This window comes from Triturus cristatus, chromosome 3_2 (assembly GCF_964204655.1).
Source record: "Triturus cristatus chromosome 3_2, aTriCri1.1, whole genome shotgun sequence".
Lineage (NCBI taxonomy): Eukaryota > Metazoa > Chordata > Amphibia > Caudata > Salamandridae > Triturus > Triturus cristatus.
This window is the reverse complement of record NC_140584.1, coordinates 1,235,365,814-1,235,390,168: the sequence shown is the minus strand read 5'-3', so window position 1 is coordinate 1,235,390,168 and position 24,355 is coordinate 1,235,365,814. Positions and strand designations below refer to the sequence as shown.

Genomic DNA, 24,355 nt, shown 5'->3' with positions numbered 1-24,355 from the left:
TGACTTCACAACATACATTGCAGTAGAGCCAGGCTGCATCGCAGTCTCTCGTGCCACCCGGTCTGCTACAGCATTCCCTTCTCCAACTTTATCAACCACCTTCTTATGGGCACTACACTTAACTATAGCAATCTTCTTTGGATATGTTAATGCAGTCAAAAGGTTGTGAACTAACTCCCCATACATTATCTGTGTTCCATGTGACGTTAGAAACCCTCTCTCCTTCCAGAGTAGGCCAAAATCGTGCGCTACTCCGAAGGCATAGCGGCTATCTGTATAAACATTCACACACAATCCTGTACTGAGCTCACATGCTCGTGTTAATGCTCTCAGTTCCGCTGCTTGAGCTGATTTCTGCGGTATGCGTGCTGTCTCCACTATTGTTTGTAATGTGGTAATTGCATACGCTGCTGAAGTCGTACCATCTGGTAGCTTCAGGCATGATCCGTCCACCCACAGTTCTCCATCTACATCTGTAAAGGGCGTATCCTGGAGATCAATACGACCCTTTGTCTGTTCCTCAGTCACAAGGATACAGTCATGTGCTTCTCGTGCTTCAGACTGAGTTTCCGGGAACGGCAACAATGTGGCTGGATTTAACGTTGCACACCTCTTTAACGTAATATGAGGAGCCAAAAGCGTCAACTCATATCCCATTAAACGAGCACTGGTCAAATGCTGCGTCTTTGTCTGATTAAGCAGGGCATCCACAGCATGGGGAACTAATACCAACAGTTTGTGAGATAACACAATTCCCTCGCTTTGGCGTATTGACACAGCTGTCGCAGCAACCGAGCGAAAACAACCTGGTAATGCTAGGGCAACAGGATCAAGTACAGACGAAAAATATGCACAAGGGCGCTGTTTGTCGCAGTGCATCTGTACTAAAACTGATAATGCGCATCCATCTTTCTCATGCACATACAGTGAAAAGGGCTTCGTATAATCAGGGGTACCTAACACTGGTGCTGAACAAAGGGCTTGACGTAATTGCTGGAAAGCAATTTCACACTCATTTGACCAGGGAAGAGGAATCGGAGTGTCTTTTGTCAAGAGTGCTAACAATGGCTTAGCTATGTGTGAAAACCCCAATATCCATTGCCTACAGAAAGAAGCAAGACCCAAAAATGCACGCACATCCTTCTGTGTGGAAGGTACTGGCGTGTCCAAAATCGCTTGAATACGATCTGGTGTGAGTGCACGCCCCTCCTTAGACAAAAGGTGACCCAAATAAGTCACCTTTGGTCTACAAAATTGCAATTTCTTCCTCGACACTTTGTGATTGTGCGATGCCAAAAAGGAAAGCAAAGATAACGTACACTTCTCACACAGCTCAGGAGTGTCGGCCGCCAACAAGATGTCATCGACATATTGGATAAGGGCGACACCCTCAGGCAGAACAAAGGAATCCAATTGCCTTTTCAATGCTTGACTGTAAATACTAGGACTTTCTGTATAACCCTGAGGGGCTCTACAAAATCTATAAGACCTATTATTCAAAGTAAAACCGAAAAGGTATCGGCTATCGGGATGAATAGGAATCGAAAAGAAGGCATTTTTCAAATCAATAACTGAAAACGTGGTCGCTGTTGGCGGGACCAAAGTGAGTAATGTCGTGATATAAGAAACCACTGGGTACTGAGGTATCACTATCTTATTCACTTCCCGTAGGTCAATGATAAAACGATAAACCCTGGCATCGGTATCTTTCTTCAAAATGGGTAAAATAGGACTATTGCAGACATTGTAGGGAACTTCCTCCACTACTCCCACCTTAATCAAATCCTGCACAATCTGTAGGAGTGCCTCCTCCCCCTCCTGGGAAATACAATACTGAGGGAGGCGCGGTAACACCACACCCTCCTGGACACTAATGTGGACAGGCGGAATCACCATCTGTCCCACATCAGTATCCGTTGTGGCCCACAAAGAATGAGGGAGGGAAGCTAATGCAATATCCTCCGCAACCACACACATCCGTTCTGTCATTGGGTGATTATCGTTTAATATCACACGTACTCCAGTAGGGGAGCAGCGGATCGTAGCTCTGAAGTGCTTAAGCATATCAAGACCCATAATGTTGTCAGGCTTGTTCGGGGCAAGCAAAAACGGGCAGGGTGCAGAAAAGTGGTCAACATGGAATGCAAGGGGTCGGGAAAGAGGGCTTCGAGAGAGTGTACCATCAAACCCTACCGATGTAACCATTAAGCCAGATGGGGGAGCCCTCGGAACCAATTGTTCAGACAGCTCACTGCGAGTAGCCCCTGTATCAACTAGGAACCGATCAGTAGAACCCAAAATATTTGCTGAAACATAAGGACCCTTCTGATCAACCGACACTTCAACTGATTCTAACCCCCATCCAACGCAATCCTACGCATGCTGTGAGTCATGGTACCCAGAACGGTCGTTCCCGGACATTTGATACTGATGTTGCCGATCAAATACATTAGGTCTATCCCGTTGCTGTACGTTTGGCTCAAAACGAGCACGATCATTAGAATTCCCCCTGAAATTCGAAAAGCCCCCTCTACCTCTCGGTGGTCCCTGACCACGTCCCTGACGAGATGCATATAATACCGGACAATCTCTAGCCCAATGACCCGACTGTTTACAATACGCACATTGATTTCTATTAACATCTGACCGACCAGAAGGGGGACTATAGAATCCTCCTCTACCTCTTTCGACACCCCGACGTGGCGGACCATATACTTGTGCTAACATCACCTTTGTTTTCAAATCTTTCGATTTCTTCTCCTCATTCCCCTTCGCTTCTTGTTCCTGACGCTCATAATATTGAGCCATAGTCAGGAGGGATGCCGGAGACGAGGTGGACCAAGAACTTTCACTCGCTTTCAATCGAGCTGCTATTCCCGGTAATAAATTTGCCACATATTTATCAACAAAAAGATGTCGACCTGTATCATCCGTAAGCGACTGACCACTGAAATCATGGAATGTCTCCTCAAAGCGTGTGAAGAAATCTGAAACTGATTCATCGACCTTTTGTTTACATGAGGCTAACATATTCTAGTCAATCTTTTTAGGGGGGATAATTGTTTTCAATTTAGTCAAGATAGCAGCAGGAAGGTCTAAAATAATCCGCGGTGGTTTTTGCGCGGGTTTTCTCTCCCTATCCTCATCCTCAATCTCCGACCACCTAGCCTTAAAAGCGGGAACATCATCCACCTTCCGCACAGATCTCCACATATCCGGTGGTAAAATGAGCCCAAAGAACAAATCTATATCCGCTAAAGTCATAGTACAAGAATTCAAGGCCCCTTCGACCTCTTCATAAAAAGCCGCTGGATTCTTGCGGGGGTCAGGCAATGCATTCTTTAATGCCATAACATCAGCCCTATGCCAGGGAGTATAAACCCAATTTTACACAAAATATCCCTTAGCATCGGGGGGAGAGATATCTGAACTATTTCCTGCTCCTTTAGGAGGAACATACAAAGGTGCCGCCTCTCGCATCGGTTTAGCATGCACTAGTTCACTCTTATCTGAATGGGAGGTAAATGATTGGTCGCCGCCGATATGTGAATCCAATTGCTCCTTTTCCGCTGCCTGTAGGCGCGCTCTCTCTTTAAGTTCAAACGCCGCGTCCCGCAATGCAAACAGCCGTCGGACCGCATCGGGTACCTTAGAGGGAGAAAAAACACCGTTACGTAATGCTTTAGCATCTGATACTACAGCTTCAGGCTCGAAAACATCTGAATATTTCCGAAAGGCAGCAATCACGTCATGAGAAAAAGTTTCAAGAAAATACAGCTGCTCTTTATCCCGCCAATGTTCCAAAGATTCCAATCATTCAGAAAGAGACAGCTTGTCCTTAAGCGCACGAAGAGAAATTTTCCGAAGCTCACCCATACGCTCAGTTGATAACATGGACCGCGTGTCTACCTTATCCGAAACCGATACAGAATCCTGTGACCTCGGGGCAGACGCGCCAACATAAGGGGGCGGAGAACGATCTAATAAATAAAAATCATCTTCAAGATTAGTAAGGACAGGATAAAGTGGCTGGCGGACAGCATATTGACCCGAGACTTGCAACCTACGCTCTTTCTCTTGTCTCTCCGCCAGTTCTCTTTCCTCCCGACGCTTCGCTTCCTGTGCTCTCACATGATCATTTTTCCGTTGCTCTTTATTAAACAGCGCTTTCTCACGTTTTTCTTGCTCACGCACTTCCTTCACCCATAACCGAACACATTCAAACATGTCTTGCCGAGCACGCCGTTTACACATACACTGTTCCACATACTCAATCTTACGCATATCAAACAATCCATACAAAGGCCATCGTAACTCAGGATCCTTTTTGGTGTATTTCCTCCACACTGTGCTGTACATTATAGAGGAAAGACCATGCTTCACATACATATCCCTATTAGGAGTCGCCTCTGGGGGGGCTGGAGCAGCTTCCTCAAGATCTAACTGGTTTCCAAAGCAGCAGCACCACTTACGGAGTGCGCTAAAAGCAGGCATGCTCAAAAATAATGCAAAATATGCAGTATTATCATAAATAGCACTTAAACTTTGCGCCGTTCAGATTTACACAACTCCGGAGAAATATCTCCACATTACCTGCCTATATGGGTTGCAACGCATATATTCTCACAGTAATCAATTCAAAATATGACCGGTCATCCCAAATCAAACTCAAATAGCCAACCCAGGCTTTAAAAACTCGGAGCAAGTACCGTACAACGGTTCTTACCAATCAAGAGTGTCCAGATTCCAACTGCCAAGTTCCAAAATTCGCCCAAACGGCTGTCGCGGCAGACCGACAGAAGAGGTCTCAGTCGAGGACCGGCGCCACCCAGAAGGTCAGTGCGGAAGGGAAGGAAGAAACCTCGGGATGCCAGGACTAAAACGCCACTGGCAGTGATCACATCCCCGGCCAAATTCCTCACCTTCGTCACGACCAGTCCTTCGAGCATCCGAGTCGCCGATGAGCCCCACGTGACGGGCGCCAATTGATGAGTACAGGCCCCAGCTAGGCCCGCAGAATACAAGGGTTCGCTCTCCTGTAACAAAAGCTAGAAGGAAGTTGGCACGGAAGCTGCAAATACAAAGACAACGTTTATTAACCCTTAAGGGTGGTCCTACAACCTATACAACACTCTTCAGTATTGCATAGGGTAGCACAAAGAACTTGCGTACACGGTCCCCTTTTATACATGACAGAGGGGCTCATAAGTGGGTGGATACAACATGAAGCAAAGAGTATTACCTTTTATGGACATTTTCGATACAGAACCAATATGTGGGCGGAGTTAATACATTCCTGAGCCCGCGAAAACATGGTCAAGCAAGGACTAACTGATAACAGATGTGGTCAAGTCTGGGCATGCGCCAGACGGACAAAGGAGCTATTTATAGACTGTTACTAGGCAGATTACAAGAGCAACTAACACAAAGATAGGACTCTTCTCGTGCAGAGCATGCGGAGACATGACAATACAAAATGGCGTCCAGACATTAGGCAACATAAGACAGAAAACATGTTTTAGCTAAAGAGAATTCATGTCTTTAGTGAATGCTTAATCATATCGCTGTTTTAATTTTCAACAAGGCAACGATCATGAAGGTCAGACACCCAACACTGCTCCGACATCCCCTAGCAGGAGCACCTTGTCCGCCATCCCCCCTCACCTCCACCCCCACCCCCCACAAACAAATGTGACAGTCACATTAAGGAATCTGGAACGCAAAAGATTGGGTAATGTTTTTCAGTTATTAATAAGAAGATGCGTGTGAGGTTGGACAAACAAGAATCTTAGTCATGTATGTATTTACATATAAAACATTTTCTTAAAACAAAACAACAACAAATAAAACTATGTACAGCCATGTTGTGTCATCGCTGGACCATTTGTGAATCACAGCCTGCATGACAAAAAGAAAGATAAAATGGTGAGTCATGCGTCCAGCAAAGGAGAAAAAGAAAGAGAGAAAGAGTAAGAGAGAGGGAGATAGAGCTAAAACAAAGAAAGAGTGAGAGAGAGAGGAAGACAAAGAAAGAGAGAAAGAGTGAGAGAGAGAGAGTGAGATACAAGGAAGACAGAAAGATAGAAACATTGTGAGAGAGAGAAAGAGTGAGAGAGAAAGATTGAGAGAGAGGAAGAGAGAAAGAGTAGAGAGAGGAAGACAGAGAAAGAGTGAGAGAGAGAGGAAGACAGAGAAAGAGAGAAAGAGTGAGAGAGAGAAAGAGAGAACGTGTAAGATACAAGGAAAAGAGAGAGAGAAACAGTGTAAGAAAGAGGAAGAGAGAGAGAAAGAGTGAGAGAGAGGAAGAGAGAGAAAGAAAGAATGAGAGAGAGAAAGAGACAGAGAAAGAGAGAAAGTGTGAGAGAGAAAAAGGAAGAGTTGGAGAGGGAGTGTTGACACTGGAGAAAATCTTTGCAGCTCACCTTTCTGCCACCGGTGTGTCTCCAACCACGTACCGGGACATAGTGCACCCTCAAGTTTAGTCATTTAAAAGATAGTATAAAATTAGTAATTGCAAAGTACATACAACTGCACATGCGTAATTCTCTGTTTCGTCACTGCGCACTCAGGCTGCTGCATCCACTCCCACTGGTCGGAGGTGTCTGTGCACTCTTATGCTCCCAGGCTGCTGCACACTATACACTCCCACTGCCCAGAGGTGACTTCCCGCAGCTGCTGAAAGAAGCCTCTCTGCTCACCTTCCGCCACCGGCATGTGTGTAAGTGGGTCCACCATATGCCGAAGCAACCTTCTCTGGCGTAGCGTACTCGTGGTAAAGCAGAGCGCACAATTCAAAGTGGGTGTTGATTGTCAGGATGGCCACACATCATTACAGGTTCCACAAGAGTTCCGCTCTGGTGGCACTGAGTGGCGGGAGTTCCGAGTTGGGGGGTCTCAATTTGTGAATCACAGCCTGTTAGATAACAAGCAAGATAACATTGTGCATCATGCGTCCATTAACAGAGATAAAAAGAGAGATAGAGAGAGAAAGAAAGAGTGAGAGGAAGACAGAGAAAAAAGAAAGAAAGAGTGAGAGGAAGACAGAGAGAAAGAGAGAAACAGTGAGAGTGAGAGGAAGAGAGAGAGAAAAAGAAAGAAAGAGCGAGAGGAAGTCAGGTGAGAAAGAGTGAGAGAGATGAAGAGAGAGAGAAACAGTGAGCGAGAGGAAGAGAGAGAGAAAGAGAGAAACAGTGTGAGAGGAAGAGAGAGAGAAAGAGTGTGAAGGAGAGAAAGGACGAGATGAAGAGAGACAGTGAGTGCCCATACTGTGGACAAAACCCTCACAGCTCACCTTTACACCACCTCTGTGTCTCCAACCACGTGCCGGGACCTAGTGGAGCCCTCAAGCTCCCACATCTGAAACATAGTACAGAATTAGTAATGGCAGAGTATACATGACTGCGCACTCCTGAATCCACTCCCGCCACCCAGAGGTGTCTGCCCGCCCCTGCGCATCCAGGCCTCACTGCTCACCTTTTTGCGGACAGGGCACCCTGCATATCATGCAGCCCCACTCCGCAGGCCACCAGGTCTCACATTTGGTGCTGGGTCTTGATTTCACCATGGCAGAGGACATACTAGTGCACCGGGCTTTTCATCGCAGGCTGCACACCCGCTCAGTCCTTGCGGTGCCACTAACTCTGTGACCAGCGAGGCAATGACACGTGGCGGTAGGCCTGCGCTGTCTGATGGCTCATGCCTACACTGCGGTCCAGCAGGGCACACAAAACCTCAGCTGTCCAGACAGCTGGGACGGGTCATCACCGCAGGCTGCACACCCGCTCAGCAGTTATGGTACCCGTACCTCAGTGGACCGAAAGTCACCGTCCCCTGCCGGTGTGCCTGTGCCGGCCGCAGTGCACCCAGTGCGAGCAACTCTGAAATGGCATCGAGCACGTGCACCCAGTCTTTTTTATTGGGGGGGGGTCACGTGTCCTGTGACGCCTGTGCTGGATGGGTGTGGTGTGGGTGTATACTAGCCATGAGGGAGTGGCTGTGGCATACTGATAACTAGTGTGTGACCAGAAGATCACTGCAAGGAAATTCTGGGTCATGTAGCTTTGTTGTCCTTCCCTGTAAGCGTATGTAGAGTGGGCTGGCCTGGTTTATGCCAGTTCTGCGTGAGGCTGTGAAGAATAACTTCGGAGCTATGGGCATGTCTTCATCGTGAGCTGTATGAGGAATCAAATGATCCATGCGGGTGTTCTTGTTGTAGTGGTGCGGTCACCTGGGTTGCAAGCGTCAATGTGTCACTCTGTGAGCAAAGTCCCACAGCATGGCCAACATGGAAGTTATGGGGAATCCCTGACCCTACATTCATCCATAGTTCCACACAAGAAAGATGGTGGATATGACACATCTGTGTGGATGTGAATGTTTATTGCACATTCAGTTGCCCGAATGGCCTTCAACACCGTTGAGTGGATGTACCAATTTATGGAATTGGAAAGGATGGGCTTCGGCCCCAAGTTCATCTCATGGGTACAGCTTATGTACACTGATCCCCTAGCCTGAGTGGGTGTGAACGCTAAAAGTTCTTTTGAATTCCCCCTATAGTGAGGGACCAAACAAGGCTTCCCTCTCTCGCCGCTACTGTTCACCTTGATCTTCGAACCATTAGCAGCATCGGTCTGTATGGACCCTCCGATATGTGGCGTGTACTGGGCAGAGGAATGGGAAGACTGCGTGTCTCTCTATGTAGATACTTTGCTACATGTAGTGGCTCCACAACTCTCCATCTATAGAATATTGGATGTATTCACTGCCTTTGGCAAATATTCAGGATATATTATAAATTGGTTGAAATCAACAATGTATGCTCTCTACTATGTGGCCCCAGCTCTGCCGCCGGGCTGTGTGGAACGTGTACAATTTCATGGTTTTTACTACCTGGGTATCTATGTCACCACTAACTCTGATTTATTTAACGTCAACAATCTGGAAAAACCAATACAGATAAGTGGCATCCAGCATTGGAGGTCTCTTTCACTTTCCCTGCTGAGATGAGTGGCCCTGTTCAAAAAGAATGGTATTACCTTGCTTTCTCTGTGTTGCACAATACACCATTCCCAGTCCCCGCCACTTACTTTAAATCCATAGAGAGCTTTGTTATGGAATGGGAGCGCCCCTCCCATAGAACCAAACAAACTAACAATTGACTGGAATGATGGGTGCATAGCTTTACCAGATATACAGCAGTAGTATTGGGTGGCACAACTGGCTATCCGAGGATCACTTTATTTTATCACCAGGGGCTACTTGTGAGCATTATATACCTCTCCAAAACACTTATCCCATACGAGACCCACACCATTTATGGTGCAACTTAAGAAACTCGGTTGGGGACAAAGGATTACTCAGTCTTCACCACTGTGGAACACGGTGCAGTCTTGCCGATCTCTGAACTGCAGAGGCAGCATGATATCGCGGTCACGGAAACCTTTCACTGTCTGCAGAACCGACATTAACCCTGGGCGTAGTGGGCGTAGTGGGGCTACGTGGAGCAGCGCAGTATGATATCGCGGTCACGGACACCTTTCACTGTCTGCAGAACCGACATTAACCCTGGGCGTAGTGGGCGTAGTGGGGCTACGTGGAGCAGCGCAGTATGATATCGCGGTCACGGAAACCTTTCACTGTCTGCAGAACCGACATGCCCTACAGACAGCAATCCCTAGGGAGGGAGATCTTCTGGAATTATCACCACTAGAAGATAGAATATTATACGAGCATGTGAGCCATAAAGCTATCCCCCTGATGTATAGAAAATTGAATAATAACTCCCCAGACACGCTCTTTGAACTAAGAAATCATTAAGTGTCAGACCTGGGGGAGCCACAGATGAAGATTCGTTAGAAACCTTAGCCTCACTGAAAGAGGTGGCAATCAAAGCAAGGCAAAATACTGGACAGAGCCTATTTGTCCTGTAACAAAATGGTCAAGATGGGTGGAAGACCCGACCCGGCCTGTCTGCAAAGTGCTGATGGGAAAGCACCCTTTTCCACATAATTTGGGAGCTTGGGAGTGATTTATGTATTTTGGGAATCAGTAGTGCGTGTATGCATGATATCTGTGGTGGAGACTTGATCCTCTCATCTAAATGGTGTGAGGGGACAGAACAAAATACAGCCTGTGTGTGGGGGACAGCCCCCCACACCTTTCCTTAGACACTGGAAATGAGATATAGACTGGTGCATGGTGGCGGAGAGGATAACATATGAGGGCTGGGATTGCCCCCGCAAATGGGAGACGATTTGGGGCCAGTGGAATGTTTACAGAGGTAGTCCATGCATTGCTTTCATAGTAATGTATTCAGAGGTCGATATCATTAATGTAGGTCAGGATAAAGAGATACAGTCTCTGGAGCTGTATCTTGATACATATATTGGATGCAATTACTGCAGCAGCTGTGAAATATCGATCTACTTGATTTGTCAATGTACCCATTAAAACGATCTTATAGAAAAAAGGCAATCTTTAACATATAGGGACAATTTTATAACTATTTATTGTTACAGCTCGTGTGTCACATAACGTGAAACACCATAACCTGTATATCTTTAAAATTAAAAATGTATACATTTGTACATTAATAATACTAGTTTTACTAATGATTAAGTGGGTGACTGTAGACAACAATGCACCTTTGGTCTTTTATGACGGTTACCCTGATGGGAAGATCCTTCTTTTATACTTCCTTATATATTGCAGAACACTTACCCAACTGGGGCCAAGCCAATGCCTGCCCCATTTACTAAGGATGAGACAATGTCGGCCTTACTGACCCTGAAAGAGGGCAAAGGCCCGGATCCTGAATAGATCTATTCTAAGCAAAGTCTTTATAGGCTTTTAGAATGGATGGAGGACAATAAGATCATGTCACCTTACCAGACAGGTTTTAGGGCGAGAGCATTGGACTTAGCCCCTAGGGGGAAGCCCTGGGACTCCCTTAGGAAGCAAGGTGTTCCTCCAGATCTCCTAATCCAAATGATACAACGAGGCCCAAGTAAGCTGGGTACCCGAGGGGGAATTAACTGATCGCATCTGAATAAGAAAGCGTGTTAGACAAGGCTGCTTGCTTGTGCCCACACTTTTCTCACTGTTTTGAACAATGTCAGAGGTGTTTTCTCAGAGTGTAGTAATGATTCCTCTAAGCTAGATGGGGCCCCATTACCTGCTCTTTTATCTGCAGATGATACCCTTCTCATATTTTAAATCTCACTCCTTGTTAAATTCAACATATACTGTAAAGGAAAGGGCTTGGAAATTAATGCAAAAGGACCAAGTACATGATAATTGGACCCCTTCAATCTTTTGGGAGTTATTTATGCCTGCGGCAGAAGAGCTTTGAACGAGTCATTAAATTTCAATATCTTGGTGTAATGATTGATAGGTGGCTATCATGGACTCCACATATCCAAAAGCGTAGAGTCGTTCTTCAACATGGCCTTTGCTGTTTAAGTTTAGCCACTGCGCTATGTCACCCAGAGCCATTTCTCCAGCCATTGAGGCCGCAGTCTTCCATGGCCCAGAGCTCTGGGGAACACATAATGTTGGAAAAGTGTCATTGGGTGAAACCTTCATCAGGTCACTTTACACCTTTCCAAAGGACACCTCTGGTACCACAGTTCCATGAACTAGCTGTCAGAAGAGGGGAGCATCTTGCATCACTCAGACCTCTCCTTTATTGGGACTGTACCAGGGCTCGCCCCTTATAGAGAGAGATTGAAGGACTTTTGAAGATTGATACCGACCATACTTTCCCGTGGGTCTGATAAGTCGAGGCTTGGCTAACCAAGTTAGGTTTAAGATCCTTTTGGTCTAGCCCGGATTCTCTGTCCATGTTATCTAAAAGGTGAATATAGTTTAAAATTCGGGATTACTCCTTGACTACTCTACACCAAATACAAGGCTGGGGAGACTGTCCGTGCAATTTTAAGATATCACTCCTAGTCCACACTTCGAAATGTGTTTTTGAAATTCACCCACAGTTGGCTAAGTCATTCTATCTAAAATTCCGCTATGGCATCCTAGATCTTGGAGCTCACAGGATGAAATGAAAAAATGTTAACGGTGAACCTGGAGATTATTGGTATATCATGTACCATCTGAAAACTAAAGAAAATTTAGCACATGTACTGTTTTGCTGACCTGCTTAGACAAGGCCAAGAAAGAATTGGAAACATCCCTTATGCCTTTGCTCAGGCTCAAAGCAATACCACGAAGCCCTAAAAGATTTGTCGAGTGACACCTCCCCTCTAGTAGTGTCTAGGTACGCAGCTATCTATGTGCAGTGGGGATCCTGCAGAGGAAGAGGGGCCTGAACTTATCACATCTTGCTTTATGATAATGCAGATACCACAAATTGGAACTGATTTGCTATGATTTATAAGGGTGAGATAAAAGAGTCCCGCACCAATATATAACACTCAGTGTGATCAGTTCATTTTTATTTAGACCCTGATAGAGGGGGTGGGATCGAATGGATATGTCATCCAGACGGCCCCTGGGAAGATGCTCTATTAATTATTATGCCTAGCTTTCATGGGGGGTCCTCGTGACTGCACAGGCAAACCTATGACTTATGGTGCTATATACTGACTGTTTATCATTAATTAAATATCCAGTCCCTAACTGCTATGAAACCGCTTCCTAAAGGTTTATAACCTTAGTCTGTAAAACTATGTAAGATGAATCACTTGTTCTAATGCTCTATCATGATGAATGATTTGTATCATGTTTTAGGAGCATTCATAATAATTGTGATTTTAAGTGCTTTACTTTAAAGGAAAATTATCAGAAAAAAACAAACCTAACTTGGTGCTAATGGTTAGTAAATGTGCAGACTGCTTTAAGCTGCTATGGGCACTGAGAGTGCTAACACATACAATCTACCAGTATCACACCTCCTGGGAATGTAACAGTTTAGACTATCATACAATCTGGTGTGCTGCAATGCAACAATTAAATTGATTTGTCCATCCTTCCAACCGTAAGGAACAACAAACGGAAGGTTGTATGGCAACAGAGTTCATGAGCAATGATGTACATTAGAAATGAGCTGCAAAAAGAAAAATAGTCCCAATAGCCATACAAATGTCGTGAAAGAGTCTCTGACCCTACCACACCTCTTTGGTTCATAAATAAACCTCTCTATGACCCTTCTTCTGTAGAGAGAGGCCCAGTCATCACAATGGAGCTGGTTGCAAAAGTTACTGGCGCATCGGGATTATAAAAGGAGTATTTTGCTCAGTGTCTTTAGGTGCATAAGTAATGGACAAAAGGATAAGCCATTTGGTACAGAAACACTGACCCCTGATTTTAGTTCCCTCACATCCTAAAAACACTCCCTACATTACTATCACTTTCCATATTGGTAACTAAATGTGTAGGACATGCCAGAGAGGAATCCATCCTTCTCATATTGAAGTCTTTATATGGCTTAAATTATCTCTCACAGGACTATCTGTACAGTTTACTTTCTTATAGGCAGAATCATAAATAAGTTTTTTTGGACATGTATCTCTGACCCATTAAAAAGATTCCCATATCATCCTACTTCCTAAAAAAAAAACATGCCTATCGCACGAGTCACATCTAAAACTCACCGGCTCAATATTCCATATTTACTTAAAACTGGTTTAAAAAATTACCTACAATCCCTTAAAAAAACATACCGTCCACTAGCAAATGCTCATTGTTAGAATTAATTTGTATTCCACAGTCACATAAACCACCAATAGTCTTTAATCTCTTAGCCTTGGCTGCCCTTTCATGCATGGGGTTTACCCCCATTAAAAACCGCAGCAGTTCCTGCCTCATAACAGGTTTGGCCGATTCGAATAAATAAGGGAATACCATATTATTTTGCCATGAAGCCCAATAAACTGCAGTTGATTTTTTTGTTAAAATAGCCTTAATATCGCTCTGTCTTTAAATGTGTGCCATTCGCAACCGCATGCCTTTTTTGGAACCATGAAATGGAATATCGCGAGAGCCAAATAAATATCTCTCTCTCAGAAGAAACACTTGTGTGCCAGTGCAGCCTGTAAAACAGGCACCGTTGCTCCATGGTGCAAGCGTGCCTGCGTTGATGCTGGGCTGCAGATTGTGTGCCAGTGCAGCCTGTAAAACAGGCACCGTTGCTCCATGGTGCAAGCATGCCTGCGTTGGTGCTGGGCTTCGGATTGTGTGCCAGTGCAGCCTGTAAAACAGGCACCGTTGCTCCATGGTGCAAGCGTGCCTGCATTGATGCTGGGCTGCAGATTGTGTGCCAGTGCAGCCTGTAAAACAGGCACCGTTGCACCATGGTGCAAGCGTGCCTGCGTTGATGCTGGGATGCAGATTGTGTGCCAGTGCAGCCTGTAAAACAGGCACCGTTGCTCCATGGTGCAAGCGTGCCTGCGTTGGTGCTAGTCTGCAGATTGTGTGCCAGTGCAGGCACCGTTGCTCCATGGTGCAAGCGTGCCTGCGTTGGTGCTGGGCTGCAGATTGTGTGCCAGTGCAGCCTGTAAAACAGGCACCGTTGCTCCATGATGCAAGCATGCCTGCGTTGGTGCTGGGCTGCAGATTGTGTGCCAGTGCAGCCTGTAAAACAGGCACCGTTGCTCCATGGTGCAAGCACGCCTGCGTTGGTGCTGGGCTTCGGATTGTGTGCCAGTGCAGCCTGTAAAACAGGCACCGTTGCTCCATGGTGCAAGCTTGCCAGCGTTGATGCTGGGCTGCAGATTGTGTGCCAGTGCAGCCTGTAAAACAGGCACCGTTGCTCCATGGTGCAAGCGTGCCTGCTTTGATGCTGGGCTGCAGATTGTGTGCCAGTGCAGCCTGTAAAACAGGCACCGTTGCTCCATGGTGCAAGCGTGCCTGCGTTGGTGCTGGGCTGCAGATTGTGTGCCAGTGCAGGCACCGTTGCTCCATGGTGCAAGTGTGCCTGCGTTGGTGCTGGGCTGCAGATTGTGTGCCAGTACAGCCTGTAAAACAGGCACCGTTGCTCCATGGTGCAAGCGTGCCTGCGTTGGTGCTGGGCTGCAGATTGTGTGCCAGTACAGCCTGTAAAACAGGCACCGTGGCTCCATGGTGCAAGCATGCCTGCGTTGGTGCTGGGCTGCAGATTGTGTGCCAGTGCAGGCACCGTTGCTCCATGGTGCAAGCGTGCCTGCGTTGGTGCTAAGCTGCAGATTGTGTGCCAGTGCAGCCTGTAATACAGGCACCGTTGCTCCATGGTGCACGCGTGCCTGCGTTGGTGCTAGGCTGCAGATTGTGTGCCAGTGCAGCCTGTAAAACAGGCACCGTTGCTCCATGGTGCAAGCGTGCCTGCGTTGGTGCTGGGCTGCAGATTGTGTGCTAGTGCAACCTGTAAAACAGGCACCGTTGCTCCATGGTGCAAGCGTGGCTGCGTTGGTGCTAGGCTGCCGATTGTGTGCCAGTGCAGCCTGTAAAACAGGCACCGTTGCTCCATGGTGCAAGCGTGCCTGCGTTGGTGCTGGCCTTCAGATTGTGTGCCAAAACAGGCACCGTTGCTCCATGGTGCAAGCGTGCCTGCGTTGGTTCTGGGCTTCGGATTGTGTGCCAGTGCAGCCTGTAAAACAGGCACCATTGCTCCATGGTGCAAGCGTGCCTGCGTTGATGCTGGGCTGCAGATTGTGTGCCAGTGCAGCCTTTAAAACAGGCACCGTTGCTCCATGGTGCAAGCGTGCCTGCGTTGATGCTGGGCTGCAGATTGTGTGCCAGTGCAGCCTGTAAAACAGGCACCGTTGCTCCATGGTGCAAGCGTGGCTGCGTTGGTGCTGGGCTGCAGATTGTGTGCCAGTGCAGGCACCGTTGCTCCATGGTGCAAGCGTGCCTGCGTTGGTGCTGGGCTGCAGATTGTGTGCCAGTGCAGCCTGTAAAACTGGCACCGTTGCTCCATGATGCAAGCGTGCCTGCGTTGGTGCTGGGCTGCAGATTGTGTGCCAGTGCAGCCTGTAAAACAGGCACCGTTGCTCCATGGTGCAAGCGTGCCTGCGTTGGTGCTGGGCTTCGGATTGTGTGCCAGTGCAGCCTGTAAAACAGGCACCGTTGCTCCATGGTGCAAGCGTGCCTGCGTTGATGCTGGGCTGCAGATTGTGTGCCAGTGCAGCCTGTAAAACAGGCACCGTTGCTCCATGGTGCAAGCGTGCCTGCGTTGATGCTGGGCTGCAGATTGTGTGCCAGTGCAGCCTGTAAAACAGGCACCGTTGCTCCATGGTGCAAGCGTGCCTGCGTTGGTGCTGGGCTGCAGATTGTGTGCCAGTGCAGGCACCGTTGCTCCATGGTGCAAGCGTGCCTGCGTTGGTGCTGGGCTGCAGATTGTGTGCCAGTACAGCCTGTAAAACAGGCACCGTTGCTCCATGGTGCACGCGTGCCTGCGTTGGTGCTAGGCTGGAGATTGTGTGCCAGTGCAGCCTGTAAAACAGGCACCGTTGCTCCATGTTGCAAGCGTGCCTGCGTTGGTGCTGGGCTGCAGATTGTGTGCTAGTGCAACCTGTAAAACAGGCACCGTTGCTCCATGGTGCAAGCGTGACTGCGTTGGTGCTAGGCTGCCGATTGTGTGCCAGTGCAGCCTGTAAAACAGGCACTGTTGCTCCATGGTGCAAGCGTGCCTGCGTTGGTGCTGGCCTTCAGATTGTGTGCCAAAACAGGCACCGTTGCTCCATGGTGCAAGCGTGCCTGCGTTGGTTCTGGGCTTCGGATTGTGTGCCAGTGCAGCCTGTAAAACAGGCACCGTTGCTCCATGGTGCAAGCGTGCCTGCGTTGATGCTGGGCTGCAGATTGTGTGCCAGTGCAGCCTTTAAAACAGGCACCGTTGCTCCATGGTGCAAGCGTGCCTGCGTTAATGCTGGGCTGCAGATTGTGTGCCAGTGCAGCCTGTAAAACAGGCACCGTTGCTCCATGGTGCAAGCGTGCCTGCGTTGGTGCTGGGCTGCAGATTGTGTGCCAGTGCAGGCACCGTTGCTCCATGGTGCAAGCGTGCCTGCGTTGGTGCTGGGCTGCAGATTGTGTGCCAGTGCAGCCTGTAAAACAGGCACCGTTGCTCCATGATGCAAGCGTGCCTGCGTTGGTGCTGGGCTGCAGATTGTGTGCCAGTGCAGCCTGTAAAACAGGCACCGTTGCTCCATGGTGCAAGCGTGCCTGCGTTGATGCTGGGCTGCAGATTGTGTGCCAGTGCAGCCTGTAAAACAGGCACCGTTGCTCCATGGTGCAAGCGTGCCTGCGTTGGTGCTGGGCTTCGGATTGTGTGCCAGTGCAGCCTGTAAAACCGGCACCGTTGCTCCATGGAGCAAGCGTGCCTGCGTTGATGCTGGGCTGCAGATTGTGTGCCAGTGCAGCCTGTAAAACAGGCACCGTTGCTCCATGGTGCAAGCGTGCCTGCGTAGATGCTGGGCTGCAGATTGTGTGCCAGTGCAGCCTGTAAAACAGGCACCGTTGCTCCATGGTGCAAGCGTGCCTGCGTTGATGCTGGGCTGCAGATTGTGTGCCAGTGCAGCCTGTAAAACAGGCACCGTTGCTCCATGGTGCAATCGTGCCTGCGTTGGTGCTGGGCTGCAGATTGTGTGCCAGTGCAGGCACCGTTGCTCCATGGTGCAAGCGTGCCTGCGTTAATGCTGGGCTGCAGATTGTGTGCCAGTGCAGCCTGTAAAACAGGCACCGTTGCTCCATGGTGCAAGCGTGCCTGCGTTGGTGCTGGGCTGCAGATTGTGTGCCAGTGCAGGCACCGTTGCTCCATGGTGCAAGCGTGCCTGCGTTGGTGCTGGGCTGCAGATTGTGTGCCAGTGCAGCCTGTAAAACAGGCACCGTTGCTCCATGATGCAAGCGTGCCTGCGTTGGTGCTGGGCTGCAGATTGTGTGCCAGTGCAGCCTGTAAAACAGGCACCGTTGCTCCATGGTGCAAGCGTGCCTGCGTTGATGCTGGGCTGCAGATTGTGTGCCAGTGCAGCCTGTAAAACAGGCACCGTTGCTCCATGGTGCAAGCGTGCCTGCGTTGGTGCTGGGCTTCGGATTGTGTGCCAGTGCAGCCTGTAAAACCGGCACCGTTGCTCCATGGAGCAAGCGTGCCTGCGTTGATGCTGGGCTGCAGATTGTGTGCCAGTGCAGCCTGTAAAACAGGCACCGTTGCTCCATGGTGCAAGCGTGCCTGCGTAGATGCTGGGCTGCAGATTGTGTGCCAGTGCAGCCTGTAAAACAGGCACCGTTGCTCCATGGTGCAAGCGTGCCTGCGTTGATGCTGGGCTGCAGATTGTGTGCCAGTGCAGCCTGTAAAACAGGCACCGTTGCTCCATGGTGCAATCGTGCCTGCGTTGGTGCTGGGCTGCAGATTGTGTGCCAGTGCAGGCACCGTTGCTCCATGGTGCAAGCGTGCCTGCGTTGGTGCTGGGCTGCAGATTGTGTGCCAGTACAGCCTGTAAAACAGGCACCGTTGCTCCATGGTGCACGCGTGCCTGCGTTGGTGCTAGGCTGGAGATTGTGTGCCAGTGCAGCCTGTAAAACAGGCACCGTTGCTCCATGGTGCAAGCGTGCCTGCGTTGGTGCTGGGCTGCAGATTGTGTGCTAGTGCAACCTGTAAAACAGGCACTGTTGCTCCATGGTGCAAGCGTGCCTGCATTGGTGCTAGGCTGCCGATTGTGTGCCAGTGCAGCCTGTAAAACAGGCACCGTTGCTCCATGGTGCAAGCGTGCCTGCGTTGGTGCTGGCCTTCAGATTGTGTGCCAGTACAGGCACCGTTGCTCCATGGTGCAAGCGTGCCTGCGTTGGTGCTGGGCTTCAGATTGTGTGCCAGTGCAGCCTGTAAAACAGGCACCGTTGCTCCATGGTGCAAGCGTGCCTGCGTTGGTGCTAGGCTGCAGATTGTGTGCCAGTGCAGGCAGAGAGCAGGCATACACCCTATCTTGAGAGATATGTCACTTTTCTGCCCTCTCATTTTTAATCAGCGCTGCAACTTGCCTTGCTGCATTGTGTGAACATCTGTCCTTCTGGGTGGAGCTTCAGGTGGACATTTGACCAATACTGCTTTGGGTGTTTGCACGTTCTGTTGGACAATCACCCACATCTGCACTAGCACAGCAACACAACAGCTAACAGCACCTGAACGAAATTAAAATCCTGAAGAAACCAAACATTTCATTTATGACTTCAAACTGTGACACACTCTCTGATCCTGTCCTCCCCCAGATTGACTATATTTATTGTTTTTTTGTTTTCCGAAGTTTTATATAGCACAAACTTGCCACGAAGGTATCAGAGCGCTTTACGAGAGCACCAGTTGAATTACGCAAGGACACATTTATTTTTTTAGGCACAGGGAGTTTAAGTGATTTGCCCAGAATCACAGGATCTTGAGCGTCGTTGCTGAGACCTGAACCTGGTTCCTCAGATTTGATCTTGACCGCTCTAGCCGTTAGGCCACATGCTCTCCCCAAATCAATGTGGGGAGACTATGGAAACTCACTTCTGGCCATCACCACCAAGGTGACTTTTCTCCAATGAAGCTGCCACTCAATGCCTCAGTGAGACTGGCAAATGGAAGGGAAAGGTCTGGGTTCATTAATTTCTATGATTCTCTCTGGCCCACCGATTTTCCCAGCCCCAAATCCACAGGTGGACCTGCAAAAAACCTAGGAATCTGGTTTAGCAATAATCTAAGATTTGAAGATCACCTGAAAAAACTCACCGGAATCTGCTTCTCCACTCTTAAAACTCTACGCAGATTCCTTCCTTTGCTCCCGCGAGCAGCTAAGGGAACGGTCATTCGCGCTCTGATATTATCCAGATTGGATTATGCGAATGCTCTCTACTGCGGACTCCCAGCCTATCTGATCCACCGCCTCCAAGTCATCCAAAATGCTGCGGTCCGGCTGCTGCTCAACATCCCCAGAAGATCTAGCGTCCGCCAACCTCTCCGAGACCTTCACTGGCTTCCAGTGGCTCAAAGGATCTTATTTAAGATCCTTGTGTTAGCATACCGTGCACTCCACCTAACAGGCCCTACCTATTTGAGAAAAAGATTTTCCCTTTATGCCCCCAACCGCCCTCTCAGATCAAGCAATCTTCATCAAATGACTGTACCAAAGTTCAAATATAGTAGGCTTGGTGGACAATCCATTTCTGTTAGAGCAGCGAGAGCTTGGAATGCCCTCCCCCTGCAACTGAGAACAGCCCCTTCCATCATGGCATTTAGGAAAGGCCTAAAAACCTACCTCTTTACACCAACGCCTAATGGCTGTCCCTCTTTTGCATTTACTGTGATCTGCCCCCTTCCTTTTCTCTCCGCGCCAGGATACTATACTATTTAGTAGCAGAGCGCGTTACAAAAGCCTCTATAATAATAATAATAATAATAATAATAATAATAATAATAATAATAATAAAGCACCCTGCTGCACAACCCATGCTTAATGACATTAAAAAGAAACACAGGACTGTCTCTGAGGTGCTGTGGAAACCATCTACTCTCTGTGAATCTAAACCCAACCTACAGAGATGAGTGGAGCGCAGTGCACTTGTGAATATGTGAATGTAATATCATGACACAGGCCCTGATTCATGTACACAACTGTATAGTTTCCAGGTCCCAGATTAATGTACATTGCTATGTTGCTAGTCAGCTGGGTTCAAGCCTCATTAACACGGCTGCGCATAAAATACACGAGAGATTCAACTTCCTGCTTGGCACCGAATGAACATAGAATTGAGAAATGACCTTTGACCTGTGATGTCTAGGCTGCTTACCTCTGGACTGTCACAAACGCCTTGTGTGGGTGCTGGTTCGGTCGATGCTGCCCTGGGAGAGCTTCTCCTGTGCTCACTGTGCACTTACTTCAGTTTACTGAAGGAGTCCGTCATACCTTAAGGAGGGAACACCCCCCCCTACAGCTCTGACGCTTGGAGGGCGGGGCCATCATGGGACAGACAGAACAAACACGAGCCTTCCCACACCTTGTTCTTCCTCTAATATCTTTTCAACGTTTGTGCAACGAGGGCGTGGATCGACTCCAGCAGCCTTTATTTACTTTGCGTCATCTTCAGGGCACCCCTCCCCCAGGGGTGAATAACACGTGACAGCCGCGCTGAGCACTGTGCGACTTAAAAACAAATCACAACAATGGTGGAAACAAAAAAGGCCTGAGGGGTGAAATGTTATCTACTCTAGAAACAGCAGCACCGCAGCTGGACTTTCCTCCACCATCAATCCATAGGAAAAGGCCAACACCCAGCCAGTGGGGCCACCTGTGACCCTGGCTTCTTTGCAACTCCCATAGGAAAAGGCCAACACCCAGCCAGTGGGGCCACCTGTGACCCTGGCATCTTTGCAACTCCCATAGGAAAGGCCAACACCCAGCCAGTGTGGCCACCTGTGACCCTGGCTTCTTTGCAACTCCCATAGGAAAAGGCCAACACCCAGCCAGTGGTGCCACCTGTGACCCTGGCTTCTTTGCAACTCCCATAGGAAAAGGCCAACACCCAGCCAGTGGTGCCACCTGTGACCCTGGCTTCTTTGCAACTCCCATAGGAAAAGGCCAACACCCAGCCAGTGGGGCCACCTGTGACCCTCGCTTCTTTGCAACTCCCATAGGAAAAGGCCAACACCCAGCCAGTGGGGCCACCTGTGACCCTCGCTTCTTTGCAACTCCCATAGGAAAAGGCCAACACCCAGCCAGTGGTGCCACCTGTGACCCTGGCTTCTTTGCAACTCCCATAGGAAAAGGCCAACACCCAGCCAGTGGGGCCACCTTTGACCCTGGCTTCTTTGCAACTCCCATAGGAAAAGGCCAACACCCAGACAGTGGTGCCACCTGTGACCCTGGCTTTTTTGCAACTCCCATAGGAAAAGACCAACACCCAGCCAGTGGGGCCACCCATGACCCTGGCTTCTTTGCAACTCCCATAGGAAAAGGCCAACACCCAGACAGTGGTGCCACCTGTGACCCTGGCTTCTTTGCAACTCCTGCCAGAGCCTCTGTGACCCTTGCCTTAGAGATCACAAAGACAGCACCACCAAACAAGCATTTGCAATACAATAGGTCTCGCATGTGCTAGAGTTAGAGCTGTTGACGTTGTAAATGTAAATGTTTTTACTTCTCTGTTTTGGAGTGAAGTAGATGCATGTGGAATGCAGTAGAAAGGTGTGCAGCAGAATTATATGGAAAGCAATTATCCATGCAGCGCCCGAATTGGTCATACAAGAGGAGAAATGTTAAAACGGCAGGCCTACCCACAACTTTGCAATGAAAACTCTTAAAATGTTTAAATTAACTTTTCTTTTTTAACAGGTCGCCAGCAAACCTGAGATTTACAGAATGGAACAAGTCGCCACACAAATAAGGGCTCAAAATTTCAACAACTCAGCTAACATTGCTTTATCAAAATGTATTTTAAAAGATGATCTTATCACATGAGACATTTTGATATATTGTTTTATAGTTGCAATGGTCTTAAATAATCACACAATAAAGGTTGATTGATTGATTAATTAGATAGTAATTATGTGGTACTTTATTATGTGGAGTGGGATCGTGTGTTATGGAGAGTAAACGGTATAGGATTTTGTGTTGTGGATTGCTATGTAGAGGAGTTGAATTATGTGGTGTGCTATTGAATTTTGTGGTGTGATGTGGAATTATATGGTGTGGATTGTGTATATGCGGTGTGTTATGTTATTGTGTTGCTGATTTATAGTATGTTTAACTTTAAATTTATTTATTTTGCATAGTTATTGAAAACCATTGCAGTATTTGCTTTAAAAAGATGCAATAAAATTATTGTTAGGGAATAATAAAAACCATAAAACATAAAACTGAAGCTAACATTATTATACATTATACAAAGTTAGCTGCTTTATATTATGTGGTTTCCTGTTGAATTATGTGGTGTGTAATGGAAACATGTTGAGTTGATTTGAGGGCCATGGAACTATGTAATGTTGAGTGAAAATAAGCTGAGTGGAATTATGTGGCATGGTATGGAGTATATTTATGTGGATTGTTGCTAAATGTTATATATTGGTTTTATACTGGTTGTATTTATGCGCTAGTGAGAAAATATATGACCTCTCATGCAGGGCTTATGTCAAGAAAAATGCAGTTCTTTAAAAGGAAGCAATGTAATGACACCGGTCAATTAGGAATGCTTAAGAGAGTAACAGACACAGATGGAAAAGGCAAGCCATCGATTGAGAGTGATTGTAAACTCAACTAATGGTAAGCAGTGGGTGGGCTGCAAGCCCCTTTACGTGTTGGTAACACCACAATGAGGCAGCTGTATGAGGATGTATGTTTGACTAAATATATTTACAAGTGCAAACCCATATTTTATTAAATCCATGAATTTACAATTGTAAAAACTTTATGAGAGAGTGGTACACATAGAATAATATTTTAAAAAGTAGCTTTTAATAATATAGAATTCTCTAGGGTGAGGTGAAAAAGCTTGTGAGAAGGATGGAGATATTAATTTAATTAATGCAAAAGAATAAGCAGTGTGCATAATACGCCAGGTCTGGTGACTTAGTCGGTTTAATAAGTACCATTAACATACGTACGTAAGAAAAAGCACCTGTGATTGTGCTCGAAGACGCCTCTAGAGCTCAGCATGTGACGTTCAATTACAAGTGTTCTTAACAAAAATGTTCTAGCTTATGCTTAAAAATGAACTGATCTCTATTTAATTTGATTTTAACAGAATAAACGTCAATGGTAATAAGCTTTTAAACTTTGTGTGAAAAAAATATTACCAGACCTAGTAGGGCTGCAGCATATTTGATGTTTTTGTAAAAAGCAGCATAAGGACTGGTACAAAGAGGCCCAAATTCAATTGAAAATGCAGGTCTGGTAAGGGGCAGCTCCTGCCAACACCCTAAAAATAAAATATAGAATAATAATAAAGGAGAGGGGCCCCATGCAGCATCCTGGACCCTGTGCCTGCAGAGGAGAGGGGCCCCATGCAGCATCCTGGACCCTGTGCCTGCAGAGGAGAGGGGCCCCATGCAGCATCCTGGACCCTGTGCCTGCAGAGGAGAGGGGCCCCATGCAGCATCCTGGACCCTGTGCCCGCAGAGGAGAGGGGCCCCATGCAGCATCCTGGACCCTGTGCCCGCAGAGGAGAGGGGCCCCATGCAGCATCCTGGACCCTGTGCCCGCAGAGGAGAGGGGCCCCATGCAGCATCCTGGACCCTGTGCCCGCAGAGGAGAGGGGCCCCATGCAGCATCCTGGACCCTGTGCCTGCAGAGGAGAGGGGCCCCATGCAGCATCCTGGACCCTGTGCCTGCAGAGGAGAGGGGCACAATGCAGCATCCTGGACCCTGTGCCTGCAGAGGAGAGGGGCCCCATGCAGCATCCTGGACCC

At 47.9% G+C, this 24,355-nt stretch overlaps 1 protein-coding gene across 1 annotated transcript in view; it reads right to left on the bottom strand.

The window, feature by feature from the left end:
* The window catches only part of LOC146859550 (CD5 antigen-like), a 613,604-nt gene extending 592,755 nt beyond the window's left edge, over nucleotides 1–20,849 (bottom strand). The window contains exon 1 of the mRNA XM_085650248.1: nucleotides 20,743–20,849. The gene's annotated coding sequence lies outside the window, so the exon portion shown is untranslated. The remainder of the gene's footprint in view (nucleotides 1–20,742) is intronic.
* Between the last annotated feature and the right edge of the window lie 3,506 nt (nucleotides 20,850–24,355).